General features: G+C 40.1%; 1 pseudogene; it reads left to right on the plus strand.

The window, feature by feature from the left end:
- Positions 1–1,526: 1,526 nt before the first annotated feature.
- LOC132563894 (uncharacterized) lies at positions 1,527–5,410 on the plus strand (annotated as a pseudogene).
- The last annotated feature ends 7,010 nt before the right edge of the window (positions 5,411–12,420 follow it).

The raw sequence follows: 12,420 nt of genomic DNA on the forward strand, positions 1-12,420 counted from the left end.
TAGGTTACTGTGATCTACATTTTGACCTTTGATCTACATTAAAGAAAAAGTTTGTCCAACTCAAGTCGATGAGAGATAGTTATTTGTAAAATTGTCTTATTATGACTGTTATATGAGGTTACAACAATTCAATCAGGAATAAGTTGTGAAATGGACCAGAATATACATATATCAATTACATTATGTCACACAAACTCACTTACAATGTTTTTACACTTTTCATTAGCATACCATCATTAGATGGTGGGTTATTTAGAATGCCCTACATCAGTGGTCTGTCGTCCATCCATTGTATGTCTGTCAATAATCTGTGAACAGGTCTATTTCATGAAAAGTACTGGATTGATATTTTTCATGTAGGTTTCTCTTAGTCCCTAGTTGTGTCCTTTTGTCTTTTGATTTTGGGTTTGATCAGAAGAAACAAAATGGCTATTAACAGATGTAGCCATCTTGCATTTTGACAATGAAAGTTTGTTATTACAATTTCTTAAGAAGAACTTAACAGATATTTCTAAAATTTCATGTGTAGGCTGTTTTTTTTATCCCTAATTCTGCCCCAGTAAGTTTGGAACTGATCAGAGGAAAAAATGTTAAGGTCACCTTAGACAATTTTTAGGTCACCTTAGAAAGGTCTCATGGTGACCTATTGCGATCACCTTCATCCAGCATTGTGGCCTAACATGAACCAAAATTATGAATCTCATGACCCAAGGGTCTCACATTTCTCCGTAAGGAGGAGGTGAAATTTACTCAAGTTTAGGAAAAACTAGATTTTTGAGAATTATTTGTTTAATTGCATTTGGAAATATTTCAAACTTGGTTAAAATTGTAAGTGAAGGATGAAGGTTTCCTGGTGTGTCCATATTGATTCTTACTGACCCGCAGAGGCTGATGGGTGGGCCAAAAGGGGTCAAAAATCTTCTCAACACCCAGCACACCAAAAAGAAATCAAATGGTCTGTATCAAAATGAAAATCAAATCAAAATGAATGGAAGCATGGAAAATGCTTCAATTACCAAAATGGGTCACACATTTCTTCCTGGGGAGGAAGGTTTATTAAACTTTACTGTAATTTTCATAGAAAAATTGCATTTTTGAGATAACATTGATGTATTTCTCACTGGAAATAACTTGGTAAGAATTATTACTATATGGTGAGAGTTTGGATGGTATGCATATATTGACACTGACTTACTATATTCAGTGTCACAATTTGTTTCATGACACTTGATAACAACCTTTAACCTTCATATTCCATATTGCTTATCTCAGGTGATCGTCAAAGCCACTAGGCCTTTGTTAAAATAATTTTTAAACTAAAAGCAAATTTTAAAAAGAGTCAAGAAGAGAAAAGAAGGGAACAATCCAACTTTTGAATAACAGATTAATATCAAACAATGGTGAGTACCAATATCACTCTGGGGTGTTTTGTTGTTTTGTGAGAGTGTTAGTTTCTTGTTATTTCAATATCTATAAATTCATATAACTAGTAATTTTTGTTCTTTCAGATTTCTCAGATCTTCATCATGGCAACACCCATCAGCCAAACCGCTTTCCGTCTTAAAGGCCAGTCCACCTGTAGTGACCACAAAGGGAGGCGCTTGGATCTTTACTGTGAGAAATGTGATCAACTCATCTGCCTTACATGTTTGTCAACAACTCACAGAAGTCACCCTGTTTGTGAACTCAGTGAAATTACTCCTCAAAAGAAACAAGAAATTACAAACTTTATCAACAAAACAGAACAAAATGACCTAGTGCAAGTCAGGGAATATATAACTTCTGCTGATTCATTACTCAAAGACAATACCAGTCATTTTGAGAAACTTTCACACCAACTAAAAAATCAAACAGATCAACTAAAACATGAACTCGATCTATTTACAGCACAGACACTCTCAGTGTATAAACAGATGGAAGAGGACAACACCAGGATGATACAGAAATACAAACAAGAACTGGAGATGTACAACAGACAGCTGAAACAACAACTACAGGAATGTAAGGTGACTCTACAACGTGGTTCTCACCTGGACATCTATGACACAGATATACATTCCTCATTACATCTCCCTGTCAAACCTGTCCTGGGTACGGTCATCTTCACACCTAACACAAATCCACAACATCATCTACAACAGGCCGTAGGGACGATTATCACCTCAGGTCAAACAACTGACCAGGATCGGTCAATCTCAGTATCACATGACCAGGGACAATCCTCTAAACAACAACAAACAGGAGTAAAAGGGAAGAAAGCAGTGATAAGTAAAGCACTACTGTCAGAGACCAAAGTGGTGAAGGAGTGGGAGTCTCCATGTGACATTGGGTCTATATGTCCCACCACTGATGGTCAGGTGTGGACCAGTTATTACAGAAATACATTAACTCTCCTTAACAGGGAGGGTGAAGTAGTACAGAAGGTCACACACACGACTGGCATCACTGACATCAGTCTATCACCCACAACACACACACTGTGGGTCTGTGACAGACAAAACAACATCATGGAGCTGGTATCAGGACGACTTACAAACAAATTCAGAACCAAGGAGAGACCCCAGTGTATATGTGTTACAGCCAGTAACCATATCATTGTGGGGATGAAGAAACACATCTGTAAATTTACTACACAAGGTCAAATGGTACTCACTACAATGGCTGTAGGGACTGGGAAACCATTAGTGTATACACCACGCAGGATGTCAGAGTGTCCAGTAACTCACAATGTCACAGTGATTGATTTCAACTATGTGAGTGACGGTGGTGATGGAAACAGACGTGTTGTTGTCATGGATACTGACTTCCAGGAAGTGTTTGTATATAGAGGTGACATCCCCAGTACATATAAACAAACACCACAAACAGGACGTGTAACATTTTACCCCTGGGGTGTGGTGTATGACAGTGTGGGGAACCTCATCATAGGGGACTTTAACAACCGTAGGGTCCTACTCCTCAGTGGAGATGGTGAGTTCCTCAGGATCATATACACAGACAGAGTGGTGGACAGTGGCTGTAGGTATAGACAGGGAGGATGTTCTGTGGGTAGTGTTTGGGGGTAATGTAAAACTACTACAGTACAGTGTGTAACAGTACTACTACAGTACAGTGTGTGACAGTACTACTACAGTACGGTGTGTGACAGTACTACTACAGTACAGTGTGTAACAGTGTGTAACAGTACTACTACAGTACAGTGTGTAACAGTACTACTACAGTACAGTGTGTAACAGTACTACTACACTACAGTGTGTAACAGTACTACTACAGTACAGTGTGTAACAGTACTACTACAGTACAGTGTGTAACAGTACTACTACAGTACGGTGTGTGACAGTACTACTACAGTACGGTGTGTGACAGTACTACTACAGTACGGTGTGTGACAGTACTACTACAGTACGGTGTGTGACAGTACTACTACAGTACTACTACAGTACAGTGTGTAACAGTACTACTACAGTACAGTGTGTAACAGTACTACTACAGTACAGTGTGTAACAGTACTACTACAGTACGGTGTGTGACAGTACTACTACAGTACAGTGTGTAACAGTACTACTACAGTACAGTGTGTGACAGTACTACTACAGTACAGTGTGTAACAGTACTACTACAGTACAGTGTGTGACAGTACTACTACAGTACAGTGTGTAACAGTACTACTACAGTACAGTGTGTGACAGTATTACTACAGTACAGTGTGTGTAACAGTACTACTACAGTACAGTGTGTTACAGTACTACTACAGTACAGTGTGTAACAGTACTACTACAGTACAGTGTGTGACAGTACTACTACAGTACAGTGTGTGACAGTACTACTACAGTACAGTGTGTGACAGTACAGTGTGTTACAGTACTACTACAGTACAGTGTGTGACAGTACTACTACAGTACAGTGTGTGACAGTACTACTACAGTACAGTGTGTTACAGTACTACTACAGTACAGTGTGTAACAGTACTACTACAGTACGGTGTGTAACAGTACTACTACAGTACGGTGTGTAACAGTACTACTACAGTACGGTGTGTAACAGTACTACTACAGTACGGTGTGTAACAGTACTACTACAGTACAGTGTGTAACAGTACTACTACAGTACAGTGTGTAACAGTACTACTACAGTACAGTGTGTAACAGTACTACTACAGTACGGTGTGTTACAGTACTACTACAGTACGGTGTGTAACAGTAGTACTACAGTACGGTGTGTTACAGTACTACTACAGTACAGTGTGTTACAGTACTACTACAGTACAGTGTGTAACAGTACTACTACAGTACAGTGTGTGACAGTACTACTACAGTACAGTGTGTAACAGAACTAGACAGATATATGTTATTCTAGTGAGTTACCATGGTAACAAACTTTGTAAATAATATTTACATGTAACAAAAACAATACCGTTTAAATGAATGATGTTCGTCAGCAAAATGTATTGGTGTCACCACCCACATTCTTCACTTTGTAAACTACATCTGTGTGTAAAATTAGTATGAAATTCACTTTAATGTGTTAAAACTTTGTCTTCCTTTTTTCTGTCTGATTGCAATGAAAATCAGTATAAAGTTATGTTGTGTATTTAGAGGTGACCAATTTCTTATACTGTACATGTATACTGTGTCCTTATCTCTGTATAGTGTGTTTTGTATATTTGCCACTTAATCAACGGTACAACTTACAAATTCATCCTTAATACCAAGCACTTCAGACTCCTGGAATACACTACCTATCGAAACTAAGTCATCTGATTCTATCAAACAATTCAAAACTCTTCTACCTCATCTTACTATCCCTACAAATATTAAATCATTTCTTGAGTACGGGCCTAGAAAAGTAAATATGATACATTGCCAACTCCGCAACAGCAGCAGCTCTCTAAATTATGATCTTTACAAAGCACGTGTTCGACCCAATTCTTCATGCAGTTGTGGACATCATTCTGAAGACTCTAGTCATTACTTGCTTTTCTGTAACAACTTTGATCAATTACGTAATATAATGCTTCAGTCTCATTACTGGTATAACAAAATAACTGTGGAACACCTATTTGAGGACGAAAGTCTCGATACTGATCAAAATATTGTCATCTGTAGTCTGTAGGTTTGTACAATCATTTATTTATAGTTCTAAACGTTTAACATTTAATCATCGATAACCAGGACACCTAGTATGTCTATACTACCCCTTCTCCACACCCCTTCCATTCATCCAGTTTCATCCTCCCAACACCAACGGGTATTGTTTTATTTATATAATTATAATGTTTATTTAATACATACTTCGTAAAATATTCATAGTTTACCAAGATCACGGCTGTGGTTTCCTAATCTTGTCGGCAAAGCCGGTATAGCACGGCATCGTAGAAGGACAAGGAGTGATCCAGGAGAACGACATTTTAGATAAGTAGAACACAATGCGTGTACAGTAAAGAGTCAGTTCCTTACCTACTGGATTAAAATAAAAATTGATTTAAACTAATCAACAATAAAATACTTTGAACTTATATTGGTGTTTTATTTTTATTGTTGATGTTTTTCTGTTATATATGTGTTAGAAAATTCCGGAATGTGATTTACCAGGATGTCAGAGTACTCCGGGCTCCTACTTAATAAAGTGTCTGAATATTTGGGGGTCTGACGATACAGAATGCTTGAACGCCATTTCGGGGATTCTTTCTAAAAGCAAGGATACACAAAATTTGACAAAATCTCGCCGATGATCGTTGATCGTTTTTCTGACTGGTTACGATGTGTCAAATGTATTTTGGGATCTCACATAAAACCATTAAAATTTATATGTTTTAAAAAGATGTGTTAGATGTGATACCAGGTTGGACACTACTGTGTAGTAACCATCAGTGGTGACACTATTGTGTAGTAACCAACAGTGGTGACACTATTGTGTAGTGACCATCAGTGGTGACACTATTGTGTAGTAACCAACAGTGGTGACACTTGTGTAGTACACAACAGTGGTAACACTATTGTGCAGTTACGATCAGTGGTGACACTATTGTGTTGTAACCATCAGTAGTGACACTATTGTGAAGTAACCGTCAGTGGTGACACTATTGTGTAGTAACCATCAGTGGTGACACTATTGTGTAGTTACTATCTGTGGTGACACTATTGTGTAGTAACCATCAGTGGTGACACTATTGTGTATTAACCATCTGTGTTGACACTATTGTGTAGTTACTATCTGTGTGGACATTATTGTGTAGTTACTATCTGTGGTGACACTATTGTGTATTAACCATCAGTGGTGACACTATTGTGTAGTTACTATCAGTGGTGACACTATTGTGTAGACACCATTGTGAAGCGACCGTCAGTGGTGACACTATTGTTTAGTAACTATCAGTAGTGACACCATTATGTAGTGACCATCAGTGATGACAGTTTGGTGTAGCAACTATTAGTGGTGACACTATTCTGTTATGACGATCAGTGGTGACACTATTGTGTAGTAACCATCAGTGCTGTCATTATTGGGTAGTAACCATCAGTGGTGACACTATTGTGTACAGTAACCATCAGTGGTGACTATTTGTAGTAACCATCAGTGGTGACACTATTGTGAAGTAACCATCAGTGGTGACACTATTGTGTAGTAACCATCAGTGGTGACACTATTGTTTAGTAACCATCAGTGGTGACACTATTGTGTAGTAACCATCAGTGGTGACACTATTTTGTAGTAACCATCAGTGTTGAGACTATTGTGTAGTAATCATCATTGGTGACGCTATTGTTCAGTAACCATCAGTGGTTACACTATTGTGTAGTAACCATCAGTGGTGACACTATTGTGTAGTAACCATCAGTGGTGACACTATTATATAATACCAATGAGTGGTGACACTATTGTGTAGTAACCATCAGTGGTGACACCATTGCGAAGTGACCGTCAGTGGTGACACTATTGTATAGTTACCATCAGTGGTGAAACTATTGTGTAGTAACCATCAGTGGTGACACAATTGTGTAGTAACCATCAGTGGTGACACTATTGTGTAGTAACCATCAGTGGTGACACTATTGTGTAGTAACGATCAGTGGTGACACTATTGTGTCGTAGCCATCATTGGTGACACTTTCGTGTAGTGTAGTAACCATCATTGGTGACACTATTGTGTTGCAACTATCTGTGGTGACACTATTGTGTAGTAACCATCATTGGTGACACTATTGTGTAGTAACCATCTGTGGTGACATTATTGTGTAGTAACAATTAGTGGTGACACTTTTGTGTATTTACCGTAATTGGTGACACTTTAGTGAAGTAACCATCAGTGGTGACATTATTGTGTAGTAACCATCAGTGGTGACACCAATATGTAGTAACCATCAGTGGTGACACCATTGTGAAGTGACCGTCAGTGGTGACACTATTGTATAGTTACCATCAGTGGTGACACTATTGTGTAGTTACCATCAGTGGTGACACTATTGTGTAGTAACCATCAGTGGTGACACTATTTTGTAGTAACCATCAGTGGTGACACTATTGTGTAGTAACCATCAGTGGTGACACTATTGTGTAGTAACCATCAGTGGTGACACTGTTGTGTAGTAACCATCAGTGGTGACACTATTGTGTAGTAACCATCTGATGTAATTGTGTAGTAACCATCAGTGGTGACACTGTTGTTTAGTAACTATCAGTGGTGACACTGTTGTGTAGTAACCATCAGTGGTGACACTATTTTATAATAGCCATTAGTGGTGACTAGTAACCATCTGTGGTGACACTATTGTGTAGTAACCATCAGTGGTGACACTATTGTGTAGTAACCATCAGTGGTGACACTATTGTGTAGTAACCATCAGTGGTGACACTATTGTGTAGTAACCATCAGTGGTGACACTATTGTGTAGTTACCAACAGTGGTGACACTATTGTGTAGTAACCATCAGTGCTGTCACTATTGTGTAGTAACCATCAGTGGTGACACTATTGTACAGTAACCATCAGTGGTGACATTTTTGTGTTTTAACGATCAGTGGTAAAACTATTCTGTAGTGACCGTCAGTGGTGACACTATTGTGTAATAACTATCAGTGGTGACACTATTGTGTAGTAACCATCAGTGGTGACACTATTGTGTAGTAACCATCAGTGGTGACACTATTTTGTAGTAACCATCTGTGGTGACGTTATTTTGTAGTAACCATCAGTGGTGACACTGTTGTGTAGTAACCATCTGTGGTGACACTATTGTGTAGTAACCATCAGTGGTGACACTATTGTGTAGTAACCATCAGTGGTGACACTATTGTATAGTAACCATCAGTGTGACACTATTGTGTAGTCAGATAAGGTGGTTTTCCTCTATGAAATTCGTCTCTTTAACCCCACAAAGAGTCAATATTACCAACAGTAAATTCTGTTTAAAATTTGATTAGAGTTTGTACTGCATGACCCTTGAAAGTGACAGTCCAGCAATGCAGCCCGAGTTTCCTCGGACTCCTACACCAGATGTTAGACGTGTTGACAGACAGATGTCTATCCCTGCTTCGTCATTTCAAATAAAAAACACAGGCGACTCTCAAATAAAGCAATCTGGCCTGTTTCAACAAACTTACAGCCGTGAAATGGGAAAGAGAAACTCTAGTCAAACGACGACGACGACAACAACGACGACGACGACGACGATGATGATCTTATCTTCCCCGTTTATTTTGTACAGCGATATCTTTCATCCCATACAGAAATTATTGACGATAGCCCCTATAAATATCTATGTAGTCAGTTTTATGTGTGACAGGTGACTTATAGCGTCGATACCACGACTGGTTATCAAATCTCCGTGATGAAAACAATACCGAACCCAGCAATCAGTAGTTTGGTATGTTGTTGATAGCCAATTGATCTTTGAATCGCTGTGAGCACTAAGTAACCGTAGGTTATGATATTATCATTACGTATTCTTTGCAAAGAAAATTTTTCTTGTTAACTTTTAGAATACAATATAAATATGTGTTTGAAGGATAAAAGGCTTACGTAGTAAGATCGTGGTGTGTTAGAGGAGAAGGGCTTGAATCGAAAGTCAATCGCCACTGAAGATCTTCAGATTGTCACCATAAAACAAACTACTTGTCAACACTGGTACCTCTTGTGTTTAATACACGTTAATACACGGTCTGATATTAAACGTGAAAAGACTGGTTTTAGCCAATAATTTACCGTGTGACACTCAACAACACAAAGTTCAACAACAGTCTACACTTTATGACACCCTGTGTGACACATCACCAGTCTACTCTGTGACCCTGTATGACACATCACCAGTCTACTCTGTGACCCTGTATGCAACATCACCAGTCTACTCTGTGACCCTGTATGACACATCACCAGTCTACTCTGTGACCCTGTATGACACATCACCAGTCTACTCTGTGACCCTGTATGACACATCACCAGTCTACTCTGTGACCCTGTATGACACATCATTAGTCTACTCTGTGACCCTGTGTGACACATCACCAGTCTACTCTGCGACCCTGTATGACGCATCACCAGTCTACTCTTTGACCCTGTATGACACATCACCAGTCTACTCTGTGACCCTGTATGACACATCACCAGTCTACTCTTTGACCCTGTAAGACGCATCACCAGTCTACTCTGTGACCCTGTATGACACATGTACTCTGTGACCCTGTATGACACATGACTGTGACCCATGACACATCAGTCTACTCTGTGACCCTGTATGACACATCACCAGTCTACTCTGTGACCCTGTATGACACATCACCAGTCTACTCTGTGACCCTGTATGACACATCACCAGTCTACTCTGTGACCCTGTATGACACATCACCAGTCTACTCTGTGACCCTGTATGCAACATCACCAGTCTACTCTGTGACCCTGTGTGACACATCACCAGTCTACTCTGTGACCCTGTATGACACATCACCAGTCTACTCTGTGACCCTGTATGACACATCACCAGTCTACTCTGTGACCCTGTATGACACATCACCAGTCTACTCTGTGACCCTGTATGACACATCACCAGTCTACTCTGCGACCCTGTATGACACATCACCAGTCTACTCTGCGACCCTGTGTGACGCATCACCAGTCTACTCTGTGACCCTGTATGACGCATCACCAGTCTACTCTTTGACCCTGTATGACGCATCACCAGTCTACTCTTTGACCCTGTAAGACGCATCACCAGTCTACTCTTTGACCCTGTAAGACGCATCACCAGTCTACTCTGTGACCCTGTATGACACATCACCAGTCTACTCTGTGACCCTGTATGACACATCACCAGTCTACTCTGTGACCCTGTATGACACATCACCAGTCTACTCTGTGACCCTGTATGACACATTACCAGTCTACTCTGTGACCCTGTATGACACATCACCAGTCTACTCTGTGACCCTGTATGACACATCATTAGTCTACTCTGTGACCCTGTATGACACATCACCAGTCTACTCTGTGACCCTGTATGACACATCACCAGTCTACTCTGTGACCCTGTATGACACATCACCAGTCTACTCTGTGACCCTGTATGACACATCACCAGTCTACTCTGTGACCCTGTATGACACATCACCAGTCTACTCTGTGACCCGGTATGACACATCATTAGTCTACTCTGTGACCCTGTATGACACATCACCAGTCTACTATATCTGACCTGGCGACGCCTTTGATTGTCTTGTTGTTGATTTTCTCCTATAAACATCTTTTCTTTAATCACAGCGAAGGAAATACCAACAGGTCATCAGAATTTGATTCAAACTCAACTTTGATGAAACTAGAACAAAATACGAACAAAAGAAACATTTACATGGAGACTCCTGAAAACGTCAAAGGAGAATAAGACCAGGTGTTCCGGAAGGGTAAGCGTCTTCTACCTCGTCGACGTCATTCAACATGTCAATCTGTCAACTAAAGTCAGTTATGTTATTCCCAATGAGAACATGAACGGGAACGCCCGATATACTAACGAGCATCACGCACGTTCAGCTGCACGTCGCAAAATTAGATAAAACGCATCGTATTTCCGAATTAGGTCATTATAACAAACGTCAGACTTCCCCGTGATTAATGTTCAATGTCGAACCCAATATGTGAATGAATGAAATCGAGGTGTTCAAAATAAATTCATTTGTATATGAATAAATGAATGCGAATAATTGTCTGGAGTAAATAAATAAATCAACTGGTCAGAACACCAAGCTAGTGACTACCATTTTACCACTACAAATCATAAGTAAATAATTAACTAATTGAAATAAAACTTACCGTAAGTATGGTACGGTCCTGTAGGATTGTACGGTCCTGCTTGGTCCTGTAGGATTGTACGGTCCTGCTTGGTCCTGTAGGATTGTACGGTCCTGCTTGGTCCTGTAGGATTGTACGGTCCTGCTTGGTCCTGTAGGATTGTACGGTCCTGCTTGATCCTGTAGGATTGTAAGGTCCCGCTTGGTCTGTAGGATTGTACGGTCCTGCTTGGTCCTGTAGGATTGTACGGTCCTGCTTGGTCCTGTAGGATTGTACGGTCCTGCTTGGTCCTGTAGGATTGTACGGTCCTGCTTGGTCCTGTAGGAGTGTACGGTCCTGCTTGATCCTGTAGGATTGTAAGGTCCTGCTTGGTCTGTAGGATTGTACGGTCCTGCTTGGTCCTGTAGGATTGTACGGTCCTGCTTGATCCTGTAGGATTGTAAGGTCCTGCTTGGTCCTGTAGGATTGTATGGTCCTGCTTGGTCCTGTAGGATTGTACGGTCCTGCTTGGTCCTGTAGGATTGTATGGTCCTGTAGAAATGGCAGCTAAGCCTCCAAACACAGCTCTGTTTTAATCCATATACGCCCTTATTTCCCGTAAACTTTCAAATATCGATGAAATTTGGGATTTTTTTGGACTCTTGTGTGGAAATGACGAACCCGATATTTACGAAAAAGAAATTCAACTAAAACAACCCTAATAATTTAGTTTAGTTATGCAAAATCTGCTTAATTAAAAAAATCTGTTTGGATCTATTTCAAACCAAACGCGTCGGTTCCTTCTTAAAACGTGGCGCACATTACAGAGTTAAGCAAAGTTTGATTGACGGGTGTTCGGCGATCTTACAGTAGCTCTTATAATTTGTAATTTCTTGTGTTTGATTGGACTACCCCGCCCAGCTACTGAATTGGAAACTGTCGGGGGGATCAAACATATAAAGGTTATAATCAGAATAGGGAACCAGAGGTTAGATAGCCCAGTACACACGCCAAAGATAAGGTCCAAACTGGCCGACATTTAAAGATCTATGGGTCGGCGACAATTTTATAGCCAAGCCTGGTGGACTAAACACGGTACATAATATTTATGGCAAAATCTACCGAGTCTGGCTTACTGTTAATCTGGAGTTCACGCCTATTCGAGTC

This window comes from Ylistrum balloti, unplaced genomic scaffold (genome assembly GCF_031769215.1).
Source record: "Ylistrum balloti isolate Yb309-2 unplaced genomic scaffold, AGI_CSIRO_Ybal_v1 Utg371900, whole genome shotgun sequence".
Classification (NCBI taxonomy): domain Eukaryota; kingdom Metazoa; phylum Mollusca; class Bivalvia; order Pectinida; family Pectinidae; genus Ylistrum; species Ylistrum balloti.